The sequence below is a fragment of the Eleutherodactylus coqui genome, chromosome 10 (genome assembly GCF_035609145.1).
Source record: "Eleutherodactylus coqui strain aEleCoq1 chromosome 10, aEleCoq1.hap1, whole genome shotgun sequence".
Lineage (NCBI taxonomy): Eukaryota > Metazoa > Chordata > Amphibia > Anura > Eleutherodactylidae > Eleutherodactylus > Eleutherodactylus coqui.
The window spans coordinates 94,412,029-94,427,813 of NC_089846.1; the positions used below are offsets into that span (position 1 = coordinate 94,412,029).

General features: G+C 44.3%; 1 pseudogene; it reads right to left on the reverse strand.

The window, feature by feature from the left end:
* The window catches only part of LOC136581107 (ligand of Numb protein X 2-like), a 61,612-nt pseudogene that overhangs the window by 25,025 nt on the left and 20,802 nt on the right, over positions 1–15,785 (reverse strand).

Consider the following 15,785-nt stretch of genomic DNA (forward strand, 5'->3'; position numbering starts at 1 on the left):
CTCTCGCAGGAAAGTCCTGCACATGTTGTTCTATGACAACCTTTCCATTAGCGATGTTTAAGGGCAAGCTGCGATGCGAGGATTAAAAATCGCAGCAGGGGGATTGTTTCAGCGTTTTGCGTTTTTCTCTCGCACATACAGTGTAATGGCAAAACAGATTCTCGCATCGCAACGCAAAAACTTGCGATTTTGTAGCGATGCGATGCGATTTTAACTTTTCGATTTTCTCGCAGTGATTATCACTATCGCCAGTGGAAAGGAGCCCTAACTTGGATCATGTTTTTGCAGGCACTAGCTGTGGTAGTTCCCTTGGCTCGCGGAGACCTTTGTGAGAAACCTTTCTCTTGCAGGACAGTGAGGTGTAAGTTAGTAGAAGGCTGCCAGAGCAAGGCAAATGCTTGGTTGTGGGACACATTACTAATGTTCATTCTATTAACCTGAAAAATATTAGCAGTTTTTAGTTAAGACATGCAAATAAAACATCCCCTATATATGTTAACATTGTTCACTCTTCAGCTTCAAAAGAAATCAGAAGAGGGTTCTTTTTCTTTCCATCTATTCCTAATATTATTGACAAGGTACGCAGAAGGAAATCCCAAACAGCTCATGCATGTGGTGGAGTTAGAACAGTGAAAAAACAACTAATTGAGACATTTATGCATCTGCAATAGGATCGAGTGTACCAGCCTGACCGTAGGTCTCCTAAACCGAACTTCAATCAGCATTCAATACAAGTACTCTCGACAATATAACGGAAATGTAAATGTGGCCGGAATATGCTTTTCTGACATCGGCCTCATATATGCATTTCTTTCCAGTTGTTGCACCACTAAATTCCTGTACATCATATCAGTCCTTGTCCCCTATGGAGCTAACAATTTTTAAGTTCTACAAACACAAAGGTGTATAGGAAGCAAATTACCATCTGATTTTGAAGTGTGAAAGGAAAATGGAGTACCAGGAGGGAACCCACAGAAAACATAGTGAGAACATAGAAACCCCTGGTAGACTGTCCTATACATGAATCCAGAACCCCAGTGCTACAAGTAAACAGTAATAACTAACGGACCGTTTTGCACCCCAAACTACAATCCATACCCATTTTTATCTGGGTGAAGGACAAACACAGGGAAACTCTAAATTAGTGTATAGAAGATACAAGTAGAGTGTACCTCCACCCAAAACATCAACATTCAGTTTGGGCAATAATTAATCAGTTATTCCCCTCCCTATTGAAAGTGGGATCCAAAAATATGAATTTTGGACTCAATGTGCGGGAGGATCCATGTACTAATGAGTGCTTTAGTTGTTTGGATACCTACCCACTTGTGACATGAAATTAATATGTAGTCATCAACTAATTTTAATCTCCCCACCAAATTTACTCAGGCAGCTAAGGAGTCAAGAGTATATTTTTCCATCATGTCAACTCGTTTTTCCCTTACGCCCATGACAGCACCTGTGAGAGACCGTCTGCCATCTGAACCTCATAGATCGCTTTAAAAGGAAGGAACACCTTCCTCATTCTTAGTTCTCGTTTCCTGTGCGTGGGACAGGTAGTATCCTCTTGGATGCTCCCACAGAACAGCTTCCCGGGTCGCTTACAGGCGACACACAGCCTTCCTCTACAGCAGTGTTTCTCAACTCCGGTCCTCAGGGACCCCCAACAGGTCAAGTTTTCAGGATTTCCTCAGTATTGCACAGGTGATGTAATCAACGTCAGTGCCTCAGACATTGCCACAGGTGTTCTTACTATGAGATATCTTGAAAACATGACCTGTTGGGGGTCTCTGAGGACTGGAGTTGAGAAACACTGCTCTACAGCTTGTCGCCACATGGAGCTGCTGAGAAGTCTGGTGTTGTTCCCCTCCACCCTTTGGGGGATACTAGGAGGGGTTGCCAGGGAAATCTGGTGGCTGCGAGGATCCTTGTTGTGGTTTGTCAGCCAGCACTGTACTGGAGCTGTGGCCTTTCTTACAGCTTCCTGTTCTCTCTCTTTTTCGGGAAACTATGGCTCTGGTGTAGTAGCTGAACAGAGGTTTCCGGCTATATTGGTGTCTGATTAGGCACCAATAGGAGAAGGGGGGGCAGGGGATATAAGGATCATGGCTTTTCAGAAGGGGTCCCAACCGGCCAGCAACTCTTTCAATCAGAGAATACAGATCTCCTGCTTAAAGCGCTTACATCTACTATCACCATAGAAGAACCTATAGAGTCCCGTTCCGTTCAAGAAAAAATGCTTGATAGCCTTGGGCCAAAACATTTTAAAGTTTTTCCACTTCAGGCAAACATAAAATCTATAATTTAAAGAGAATGGAAAAAACGCAATAGAAGGTTCTAGGTTTCTAAAGCCATGAAAGTCCCTGCTATCAGCTGGCCGGCCAAACTATGGATTTCATGCTGAACTAAAACATATTTGGCCAAAAGGCAAACAATGGTAGTATTTACACATAATGATCATCGCTTGAGCGAATTTTGAGCGATAATCTTTGTGTATAAGTGGCCCTGAGGACCCCAAAAGTGAAGCATCTATTGCAAAAATTTCAAATAAATCAGCCCTTCCATTTGAAGAATTCGGGCATTGGGTTACTTTAAAATGAACCGAGAGGCAGTTATAACCTCTTTAAAAGCGCTGTATGGCAGCCACCTCAGTGCCACGATCCCTTAAATTGTGGCTTGATCACTTAGAGTCTCAGATTTTATTAATGGAACTAGTGAACAAATTTTGGAGTCTTTTCCTACTATGTCCAAAGCACTTGGTTTTCTTTCAAATGCATCTGCAGATTCTTTAACGTGATTAAAATTAAAAAAATTTATTCATTCGATTAAAAAATGGTATCGTACCACGTGGTCTGCACAACCCTGTACTCCCACCTCGACGATGTCAAAATCCAGAATTCATGTCTAAATGGAATAAAGAATGCACAGAATCATCCTTAAAATTAATTGGCTTTTTGTTAGAGGAGGAAAAAAATACGCTTACGAAAACTCAAAAAACCTTGGAGGCCGCGGTTGAACGGGCTAAGAGCTTTCAAACTGATCCAGAGTTTGCACAAAGAGAAAAATCTTTGCAGCTCAATATTGATCAATAAATATCCTTGATCAAAGACAGAAAACATCCCCAATTCATCAGAGATCTCAAAGATTTCAAAGAGAATAGGGCATACAACGATAGGAGCAACAGATCGGATCAGAACTCAGCTCTTCAGATGTGAAAACATCGGAAGGTGAAAACCGTAGAGGTGAACACCGTATTTATCACCCTCGACGGAATCATGCTCGCTCATTGAACCGTAGTAGGGGTCGTGGCAGACCTGCACCCTCCACGGAAGGCATCTTGGGACAGCCAATATCCCAATATTTTTTGAGGGGGCGCAGGAATCGAGTCCTAAAATCAATAGCACATCCCTATATGGGTAAAGATCCCATACAGAGCACGAAGGATACACCTAGTGGCCCCAAGGTTAATAATCTATCTAGACACAGACTCGAAAGTTCAGAGCTTAGCGTTTTGGAGAGGGGTCTGTCCTTCGTCCCGACGACCAGCTACGATCCGTTCGTCTGGACGAAGGACATCTCCCTCATCATCCGCAAGCTCTAATGGCGCAAATTCTTTAAAATGAGAGACACTAAAGAAGCCACTGAACTAGGCCTTGAACCCGAGGATATACCAAGGCTACATACCCTTATGGATTTGGAAGAGGAAACCCTCAGACCTCAGGGACATGGCTCGTTCACGGATCTAAAACCACCTAGTGTTGCCAACATCCCCCCAGTACAATGTCCAGAATTGGATATATTTGAAGCTCTAGACTTGACTGATATTAAAAATCTTCAGCGTAATCCATTGAAAGGTTCCAACCTCCCACACAATGAATTCACAGCCCTCAGAGCTCTAGAAAACAACACTAAGATTATCATCAAGCCATCAGACAAAGGGGGAAATGTTGTGATCATGGACCGTGATAATTACAAACAAATGTGCTACCAGTTACTGAGTAGCGATCCAACAGCTAAATACCTATCGGAACCGAGATAACTATTAATGCAAGCAAAAGAACAAGATCTGATAAATGCGACTGAATTTAAATACATTGTTCCTATCACCCCCATTATTGCAACATTCTATGCCCTCCCTAAATTGCATAAGGGCACCAACCCGCTACGTGGAAGACCAATAGTTTCTGGGGTAGAGAGTCTGACACAAAATATTAGCATCTACACAGATCAAATTCTATGCCCATTTGTTATATCAAGACCATCGTAAATTCGTGATACGATGGGACGTACTAAAGCATATTGATGATATAACAGTGAGTCTTGAGACACTCCTAGTCACTATCGACGTAGAGGCTCTCTATAGCTCGATACCGCATGAACTTGGAATAAGAGCAGTCCAACATTTTCTGTCCCAAAGGGGTTCCTAGTTCAACAACCATAACACCTTTTTACAACATCTACCCCGATTTATTCTGACCCGCAATTACTTTCTTTTTGACCAACAGTACTTCCACCAGCTCAGGGGCACCGCGATGGGGACGTCATGTGCCCCTTCGTATGCAAACCTGTTCCTGAGCTGGTGGGAGGAAACACACGTCTTTTCCTCCGAAAATGCATCTTGGCCGGACCAGATACTTACTTCGTTGCGATTTATTGACGATATTCTGGTACTTTGGTCAGGCAGCAGAGCCAGCTTCATTGAGTTCATTAACCATCTGAACTCAAACAATCTCAACCTGAAGCTGACCTACAAGATTAGTAGCGAATCGGTGGCATTTTTTTTTACGTCAAAATCAGCAAGAAAACCGATGGCACGCTCTCAACGACCCTCTACAGAAAATCAACAGCCACGAACAGCCTGCTGAGATGGGACAGCCAGGAAAAGACAAAACAGGAAGCAGGACCAGCACACTGGAAAACTTCCAAAGATTCTCTTCTTTATTCCCCAGTAAAATGCATAAAAACTGCGACGTTTCAACCTCACACAACAGGTCTTTGTCAAGCATGCAGTATATGGGCAATAAGCCCCTTTATATAGTATCATAAAATAACACCCACAATGAACAAAGTACATCAACTTGTTCCACCTTAGTGTCTATCTCTGACTTAATAAACTTTGACAAGATTTTTGCAGCGTATGATGTAATATGCAATATTTTTGTCCGAGTTTCAAGCTCCCTGGAATTGGGTTGTTTTAGTTTTCCTTGATTTGTTCCATTTAGTGATTACACCAAGAATATAGGTGATACAGTATACTACTGCGGGTTGTATTGTGCATATACATACATACTCATCATTGTAAATATAGGGGACTCATTCACTAGTTCCAGGCAACTTTTGCATACAATGTGAGTATATTGTTACCTCACGTTAGACAAGTTACATCTGCTGTAATTATAAATTATATATTATGTGGTACGGACATGGGCGTTGTTCAGATTGGTTGTTCTGGCCGTCTCATGTACGCACATTATATATATATATATATATATATATATATATATATATATATATATATAAATATATATATTGATTGGAGGTGACAGAGAGGACTTATTTATTAGGTCCAAAGGAGTTTTGCATACAATGTGAGGACATAGTTATCCCATGTTGGACATGGTACATGCGCATTAGTTGATAGTGCACAATATGGGCGCAGCTCTGCTTGGCTGTTTTACAGGTCCTGCGGACATTAAGCGAAAGCATTTTTTCCACATCACTAACGGCGCGTGCGCAGTTCCCATAGAGAGTGTACAGAAAGGGTATGGGCGGCGTCCTGATTGGGCGCCTGAGAACGCTGTCGTATGGTGGCGTTGATGTATTCCCTCACGTCATTGCTGGCGCTTGCGCAGTGCCGACTCCCGGCCTAGTGAGGGTATGGGCAGTTATCTGATTGGCTGCCAGTCCACACATGCGTATTCAATGGGGATAGACGGTAATGGTGATGCATATTGGAGAGTGTCGGTGAGTCAAACACATGTCTATGTTACAAATTGATTATGTATCTATCACAGCTGATATCCACTTATGTCTGGACCAATCATGCTCTACATGTTTGTGGGTGTGTATACTTTGTTCATTGTGGGTGTTATTTTACGATACTATATAAAGGAGCTTATTGCCCATATACTGCATGCTTGACAAAGACCTGTTGTGTGAGGTCGAAACGTCGCAGTTTTTATGCATTTTACTGGGGAATAAAGAAGAGAATCTTTGCAAGTTTTCCAGTGTGCTGGTCCTGCTTCCTGTTTTGTCCTTTCATGGCTTCCCTATGCGCGGAAGAGGGGTATATCAAAGGGGCAATACCTTCGCATTAGAAGGAATTGCTCAGACGAGACATGCTTCAGAAATGAATGCGCCAATCTGACCGTCAGATTTCAAGAAAGAAAGTACCCACCAGATATCTTAACCCCTTAACGACTGCCCCATCGGGAAACTACGTCCTCAGAAAGTGGGCTTTAATCCTAGAGGACGTAGTTTTATGCATCGTCTTAAGATTAATGCCCACTTGTCTGAGGACGTGACAGCTCAATGTTGTCGGTGCCCGCAGGTAGCCGACAGCATGGAGCTGTCATCCCAGGATGCGGGCAGTCCCCCCCGGTATTGCGATCGGCGTTATCCAATGGATAGCGCCGAACGCAAAAAAGTAAACAAAACTGTGTAAAATGACAGATATTCATCAGGGCAGCTGAAAATACTCACCCGGCTTGTCGGCGGTGTCCCCCGAACCCGCCGGCGGCCTTCTGCGCATGCGCGCCAGACGATGACGTGTCCCCGGCAAATTTAAAATCTCCTGGCTCCCGCCTCCTGAAGGTCCCCGGGCCTGCGATCGCCGCTATCCATTGGATAGCGGCGATCGCGAAAAAGTAGAAAAAGTAAAAGAAAAGTAAAGTTTCACCTTCCCTCATGGATCGGATCCATGAGGAGAGGTGAAAATACTCACCCCCGGTCCTCTGCGATGTCCCGGGACCCGAAATCCCCGTCTGCGCATGCGCGCCCGATGATTGACATCGGGCGCATGCACAGAGGGCCTCGAGCCCCGGGAAATTCAAAATTCCTCTGCTCCTGGCTGCCATGTGTAGCCAGGAGCAGAGGGATGTCACTGGGGACACGATCCCTGTCATCCAATGGATGACAGTGATCATGTAAAGTTAAAAAAAAAAGTGCAAAAAGTAAAAGTAAAAAAAAAAAGTGCAAAAAGTCAAAAAAAACGTTTAAAAAAGTTTTAAAAAGTTAAAAAAGCTTGCGTTTCATCTCCCCCCACGGATCATATCCGTGAGGGAGGATGAAATGACGTACCTAAGGCCAGCGGATTTATCCGCGGACCTTACCACAGCTTCTGTGCACGCGCCCGTCGCCAATATAGCAGGCGCATGCGCAAAAGCCGTGGTAATTTAAAATCTCCCTGCTCCTGGCTACAAAACGTAGCCGAGAGCCTGGAGATTTCACGGAGAACCGCGGTGAGCGGTTCCTGGTCACGTGTTCGCCGTTATCCAATGAATAATGGCGATCACGTAAAAGTTAAAAAAAAGGTGAAGGTTCATCCCCCCTCACCAATGCGATCGGTGAGAGGAGATGAAACTTTTTACTGGAGGCTTCGTATTTGCACCCTGACACAATCTTCTTCCGTGAACTTTCCCGGATTCTGCGCATGCGACCGCCGGCAAAACACCGGACACATGCGCAGGAGTCGGGGAGCCCAGGAAACTTAAAATCTCCTTGCTCTCAGCGACCATCGGTCGCCGAGAGCCTGGAGCAGTGACGAGTGGCCTCGTTGAGCGGTCCCCGGTCACGTGAAAAAAAGGTAGCGATCTACCTTTGGCCGGTCTCACATGACCGGATAGGAATTACGGATTCCGCATGCGTCTGATCCGCGGTATTGAGCAGATCAATCGCATTGGATTACACAATTCCGCTCACATTAGCGGGTTGGAATTGCATAATCCACTCACAGAAAAGAAAACGCAGCAGGTTCTATTTTACCGCGGATATCCGCAACAGAGCCCATTGTGCTTCATGGTCACGAATATACCCGCAGCCAATATGCAACTACCTTGTATACGGGCTGCGGGTACCCGCGTCATCGCTAAGCGACGGTGCGGGAAATACAAACAACAGGGAAAAAAAAAAGTGTACTGCGAATGACCGCCTGTGTGAATAGGCAGTTATGCGCAGTACATTACGCGGCCGTACGCAGGGTCACAGCCGGGCTCACAGCTGGGATCCGCTGCGAGCCTCCGCAAGCGGATTCCACCTACGGCTGCGTGAGCCCGGCGTTATTCAGACCGCTACCTGTAATACGCAATTTACAAGAAGCCCCGGGAACGCTCACCTTCCTGCAGTTCCAGGAGCAGCTTGTTGAGCGTCTTCTGTGTGAGACTGCCGCACCTCATCAAGCTTATGAAGACTCACGAAACGCTACTTTTTACACCCCATACCCACCACTGAGGTCACGAAATACCATCAAAAAGCATGAGAGGAGGGGGGATACACGGTTTTATTGCCCCATGTACCCATCCCAACCAGCCTCCATAATTACCCCTGTCTTTGGAAATACTACACAGTTCACATTATTACTTTTATCTAAGATTTGGGGAACGCCGAAAAGGGCGCGGAGGGGGGTGATGTTTTTAGGGAGTCAATTTTTATTCCGTACAAATGAGCAATGGGGCCTGGAATTTATTCAGTTGTGCCCTGCAATCCAACGGGTGTTCCCTCCATTACAGGCCTTGCCATGTTTCCTGTAAGTAGATTAGGGCCACAATGGGAATGTTTTTGAACACGGGACAAATGGGGGTATCCATTTTGGGGTGAACGTCTGCATTTATATGTACACTGTACAAAAAAAACAGTTTTTAAGTTGACAAAATTGCCAAAAAAATGAAAATCGTAATTTTTTCCTTCTGCTTTGCTTAAATTTATTCAAATACTGTGGGGTCAAAATACACAATACACCCCTAGATGAATTCATTAAGGGGTCTAGTTTTTAAAATGGGGTAATTTGTGGGGGTTCTTTATCGTTTTGGATGCTCAATGGCTCTATAAGTGGGCAATGGGGCCTGGAATTTATTCCGTTGTACCCTGCAATCCAACGGGTGCTCCTTCCATTACAGGCCTAGCCATGTTTCCTGTAAGTAGATAAGGGCCACAATGGATATGTTTTTGAACACGGCACAAACGGGGGTACCCATTTTGGGGTGAAGGTCTTCATTCATATGTACACTGTACAAAAAACCTAGTTTTTAAATTGATACAACTGCCAAAAAAATGAAAATCGTAATTTTTTTCCTACTGCTCTGCTTAGATTTATTCAAAAATTGTAGTGTAAAAATACACAGTACACCCCTAGATAAATTCGTTAGGGGGTCTAATTTTCAAAAAAGGGAATATTTGTGGGGGTTCTCTGTCGTTTTGGCCGTTCAAGGGCTCTACAAGTGGGCAATGGGGCCTAAATCACCTTCATGCTAAATTTCTGTTCTGAAAGTTACCGACTACTCCTTTCATTTTGGGCCCCGTTGTGCATCCAGACAAAAGATTAGGGCTACAATGGGTATGTCTCTGAACACGGGAGAAACAGGGGTATCCATTTTTGGGTGCAAGTCTTCATTTATGTGTGTGCTGTACAAAAAAAACAGTTTTTAAAATGACAGAAATTGCCAAAAAAACGAAAATCACAATTTTTTCCTTTTGCTTTGCTTCAATTCATTCAAAAACTGTGGGGTCAAAATGGGCAGTACACCCCTAGATAAATTCGTTAAGGGGTCTAGTTTTCAAAATGGGTCACTTGTGGGGGTTCTCTTTGGTTTTGGCCGCTCAAAAGCTCTACAAAAGTGCTATGGGGCCTAAAACGCCTTCAAGCAAAATTTATGTTCTGAAAGACACCGACTGCTCCTTTCATTTTGGGTCACGTTGTGCATCCAGACATAAGATTAGGGCCACAATGGGTATGTTTCTGAACACGGGAGAAACGGGGGTATCCATTTTGGGGTGTAAATCCTCATTTTCATGGGCTCTATAGGAAAAAAAATATGTCTTTAAAATGGCATATTTGCAAAAATATGAAATTTTATTTTTTCTCCTCTAAATTGAATTAATTCCTGAAACAACTGGTGGGGTCAAAATACTCATGACACCCCTCAGTGAATACATTAAGGGGTGTAGTTTTTAAAATGAGGTCATTTGTGGGGGTATCTATTATTCTGACACTTATGAGCCTTTGCAAACTTGGCTTGGTGCAGGAAAACAAAGTGCTCCTCAAAATGCTGAAAAGTAATAATAAATTTGTACGTCCTCTAAATGGTTCAAAAAAAAAAAACACAAGTTTTTCAAGTGTGCATTCAGAATAAAGTAAACAGATGGAAATACATCTTATCAAAAATTTGTACAGTATGTTTGGACATATTTGAGATATTACGGTTGAAAATGTGAAAAAATGACAATTTTTTCAAAATGTTTCCAATATTGGTACTTTTAATAAATATACACAAATGATATCGGTCTCTTTTTACAACCTAAATGAAGTACAACATGTGGCTAAAAAACAATGTCAGAATCACTTGGATATGTAAAGCCTTTACGGAGTTATGCTACGTTGAACGACGCATGTCAGATTTCCAAAATTTGGCTCCGTCACTAAGGCGCAAACAGGCTTCGTCACTAAGGGGTTAAGAGAGGCACAAGAATTCGCCATACAACAACGAAGAACTGACCTACTAGTTCCGCGTAATAGGGAAAATTCGACAAAGATACGCATTATCGGAACATACGATTGCAGGTCAACACAAGTTCGTGAAATCCTCTTAAGATACTGGGATATACTTAAGAAAGATAAGGATCTGGCACCCTTCATATCAGATTCGCCAGCAATCACTTATAGACGCGGGAGGAACATTCGGGACCGTGTGGTCAAGAGTCACTTTTCATCTACAGAAACCAATGGAACTTGGCTGGGAACCATGAAACCTTTGGGCACTTTTCCATGCAGCAATTGCCTCGCATGCAAATTCATCCAAAAAAGCAATTCCTTCTAAAGTGCCAGTACGAATAAGAGTTACACAAATCGTGATTTCATCAATTGCCGAACGAGAAATGTTATCTACCTAGCCACATGTCCATGCCCACTAAACTATGTAGGGAAAACGACACAAGAGTTTCGACGCCGCATATTATCCCACATAGGCAACATCCGAAGAAAAGAAAAAACACCCCTCGCAAACCATATGTGGGCTTGTCATGGCGGCAATGAAGAACTAGTAACCTTTCAAGGAATGGAGACCATACGCTGTAACAACAGGAGAGGCAACTTGGAACGAAAAACCCTGCAAAAAGAAACAGGTTGGATTTTCAGGATGTAGTGTCTCTCCCCGCAAGGACTCAATGAAAATCTTACTTTCATGTGCTTTCTGTAAATACCAACCATGTTATTCAGGAAACCGGATTAACTTAATCACCCATATGAGGTCTAAACGACAATTAGTCACATCACCAGCTCAACCAAAGAGGCTATGCATCTTATATACTATTGATGATTATGTCATATCCTTTAGTTGAATATGCACCTATAGATTTAGTACCATGGAATTATAACAACCTGTACTATCATGCAGAATTATAACAACCTGTACTATCATGCAGAATTATAACAATCTGTACTATCATGCTGAAAGGAATAGCAGACATCATGGGGATTTCTGGTGAACGTGTTTGTGTCATTATCCATGAACATTTGAACATTAAGAAGCTATCTGCAAAGTGGGTCCCCCTTTCTGATGTCATAGTTGCTACAGATGACTGGTTTGAGGCACAACCGAAATCCTTCTTTTTACAAGGCTTACAGAACTTGGAATACTGATGTAAGAAGTGTGTTGACATCAGTGGAGAGTATGTGGAATAAATGCAAAGTTTCAACTTCCTATCTCGTTTCTTTCTGGGTAAAGCCAAAGACTTATCAGCAGCCCCTCGTATATGGTGACCAGACGTCCCGACTTAAGCAGTCCCACTTTCCACCGGGACAGGAATTTGTCCCGCTGTCGGGTGACGTCTGGTCACCATTAAAATGATTACGGGGCGAGGTGCAGCAGCTCCCTGCCCGGTAATCATTGTGCAGCTCCGCGGACCAGATACACACACTGACAGCAGTGTGTGTATCCAGGTTCCTCCTCCCTTCAGCTCTCCACTTTGGTTCCACAACAGAGGAGAGCAGATGGGAGGAGTGCTGTTGCAGGTACACAGACTTCCGTCCAGCAAGAGCAGCACTGAGAGGATGGTCTGCCCTGTAAAGACAAGAAAGAGGGCAAGTATATGGGTTACTGTGGGGGTCACTGGGCTGGTATAGGTGGCACTAGTACTATCGGGCTACTGTGATGGTCACTATTGCTAACCTGGTATAGGGGAGCGCTAATACAATGGGTCACTGTGGGGGGTCACTATTATTGCTGGGGCAAGTATAGGGGAGTGCTAATACTATTGGGGCTACTGTGGGGGGGTGGTCACCGTTATTATTGGGACTACTGTGGGGCCTCCGTTATTGCTGGGACTACAGGGGGGTCTCAGTTATTGCTGTCATGAGTATTTTGACCCCACAGTTTTTTTAAAGGAATCAATGCAATTTAGAGGAGAAAAAAATAACATTTCATATTTTTTGCAAATATGTCATTTTAAAGAAATACTTTTTTTCTATAGTGCACATGAAAATGAGGATTTACACTCCAAAATGGATACCCCTGTTTGTCTCGTGTTCAGAAACACCCATTGTGGCCCTAGTCTTATGTCCATATGCACAACAGGGCTAAAATCGAAAGCAGGTGGTGGCTTTCAGAACTAACATTTTGCTTGAAGGTGTTTTAGGCCCCTTTGCCCACTTGTAGAGCCCTTGAGCGATCAAAACGATAGAGAACCCCACAAATGACCCCATTTTGAATACCAGACCCCATTTACGCATTCATCTAGGGTTGTACTGTAAATTTTAACTTCACAGTTTTTCAATGAATCTAAGCAAAGCAGAAGGAAAAAATATGATGATTTTTATTTTTTTACAATTATGTCATTTAAAAAAAGTTTTTTTTTGTACAGCACACATACGAATGAACACCTGCGCCCCAAAATGAATCACCCTTTTTGTTCTGTGTTCAGAAATATACCCATTGTGTCCCTAATCTTATGTCTGGCTGCACAACGGGGCCCAAACCGAAAGGATAAGTGAAGTTCAACTGTTTTTAACCTATTACCTGTGGGGTTTAACTGCGACCAATAATAACCCATGAAGCAAAAACTAACTGACCTGCTAAGGCTGCCTGTCCATGGGCGTTGCGAAATCCCGCGGCGGATCTCCGACGCCCAGGAGCAGGAGCCAGCAGACAGTTCTCCACGTTGAGCCCATCTGATAGGCTCACCGCGGAGAATCGCAGCAATTCGCAACATGCTGCAAATTGCCGGCCGCGAGCAGAGAATCGCTATGATTCTCCGCTCGTGGACAGGTGGGGCAGCACTTTCCATAGCAATGCCATGGAAAGCGTTCACTGCATTCCCCATGGCTAGATTATCGCCTCGGGAACGCAGTGAAAATTCACCCGTGGACAGCAGCCCGGTATTAGTGTATCTTGAGGCCACCGAGAGCTAGGGGTTTGTCAGGAGGAACACCCCTCTCACACCCCCAGCTCCCGATTAGGTCAAGACTTCAAGGTCCTAGTAGCATGTGCATAGTTTGTTGGTGGCCGTGCTGGCTTAGGTCATCCACTTAGCCTTACAATCTCTGCACTGAAGAAAGCACGGCTAAGAAGAAAAGTAAGCCTGATGGTAAGGCAGCATTGCCGGCAACAAGCAAAACTGACGCTGCAGCATGGACTCTCACCACTGGTTCCCGCGGTGCTTCTCAGGCATGCATCTCTCCAGACCGCCGGATAAGCCGTCCATCCCGTTCAGAGCCACTGTCTTGAGTGCCGGCTGACCGTCAGACCAGAAGCGTCATGGCCGACCGCCGAATGAGCCCTCCATCCCATCCACAGCCTGTCACTTGCATCCCCGCTACCTGCTCACTGCCGCTGGATACACCAGAGTGCCCCCGCGGATCCGTCTGCTTCCTGGTCTGCTGCTTCACACAACTCAGCCACCGCCCGGCTGTCACGCTGTCTTTTCCCCCCAGCGCTGTGGCTTCGGTGCTGGCAGGGCCACCTTGTATGTCGCCGATGGGGAAGGGCATATGACCTTAAGCCCTTGAAATTGTACCTTTTACTTAGTGGGCTGCCAGGACCTGCAGCCCAGGCCGCTGTGCAGCCAATCAGGTACAGGGGGCATCAACCCCTGTCAATCTTGGCTCCACAAGGACTTCCTGGTGGCGTCAAGATACACTACTACCCAGCAGCCCTTACTGCTGCAACTCCCTCAATGTAATCTTCCTTTTTACGTAATGTCTGACTAATTAAACTTGCTAAACTATACACCTTTGACATTGGCAATTAGAAAAACCATTGCAATGCTATCAGTTTGAATACCTAAAAAACTTTGAGAATATGGCCATATCGTTTTTTCCGTGCGGTAGCGGCACATTAAAATCCTCCATCCCGACCACATACCCTCTAAACTTGTGCACACCCTCATTACCCCGATGCCCCATAAACAAACAAAAAATTGTCTAAGTAGTCTATTACACCTGCATCAGGAAATTCCTTCCTCACCGCTACTCTAAAAATGAGTATAGTTTAAAATATAAAACAGGATGCATAAAAACCCCATTGGTAATGCCATGTCAAAACGAAAATAATCTTCAAACTGGAAACCCAAGGAATTAAAGCCAAAACAAGTAAGAAGCAATCCGAATAATACCTGACCAAAGTGCAATAATAAAGCCAACGCAGAGTCACATGATGCATATCTTAATCCCTTACTGACGGCCCCATAGTGTTTCTACGTCCTGTCCTGCTGGGCTTAATTCCTAGAGGACGTAAAAACATGCATCCTCTAGGAATGAAAGCCCTGCAGGCTCAGGGTGTGATAGCTCCATGCTGCCGGTTACCGGAGGTAGCCGACAGCATGGAGCTGTCAACCAGGGCTGTGGGACCCTACCCCCAGTCACGCTATCGCCGCGTTAAAGTTACAGAAAAGTTAAAAATAGTTAAGATTTCAGCTCCCCTTACGGATTGGATCCGTAAGGGGAGCTGAGAGTACTCACCCCCCGTCCTCCACGCTGTCCGCCATCTTCTTGCTTCTCCCTAGCCCTGCTACTTTGATAGATTGGACTTTTACGGACGTGGCGATATCAAATATGTATTTTTATTTTATGATTTAGATTTTTTAATTACAGATATGGCAAAAGGGAGGTGATTTAAACTTTTATTACCTTTTTTTTTTACAATTAAAAAAACTTTAGTGATCATTTTTTAACTTTACTTTTAAAGGGGTTGTCCCGCGGCAAAATTGTAATTTTTTTTCTGCCCAGTCCCCCTCCTAAAGCAAACATGATAATCTACCCGTGGAAAGTGATTTTAAAGAGAGTTTCTACTCACCGTTAGATCGTTTCATGAAGTTATAAAAATTCTTCTTTCAAGATGGCTGCCGTCATTTCCCAAGGTGCACCGCTGGTCTTCTTCCATGGTGCACTGCGGGTCTTCTCCCATGGTGCACCGTGGATGTTCTTCTCCAGTCTGAGCTCCACTGCCGATTACAGCCACCTCATTGGCTGATCGGCACCATGTGACGCGGCGGAGCTACGCGATGACGCGGAGAAGGGGGAGGAGCCAGGACGCAGCTCGTGAGCCAGGACCCTGCAGAAGAGGATTACTCTCTGCGCA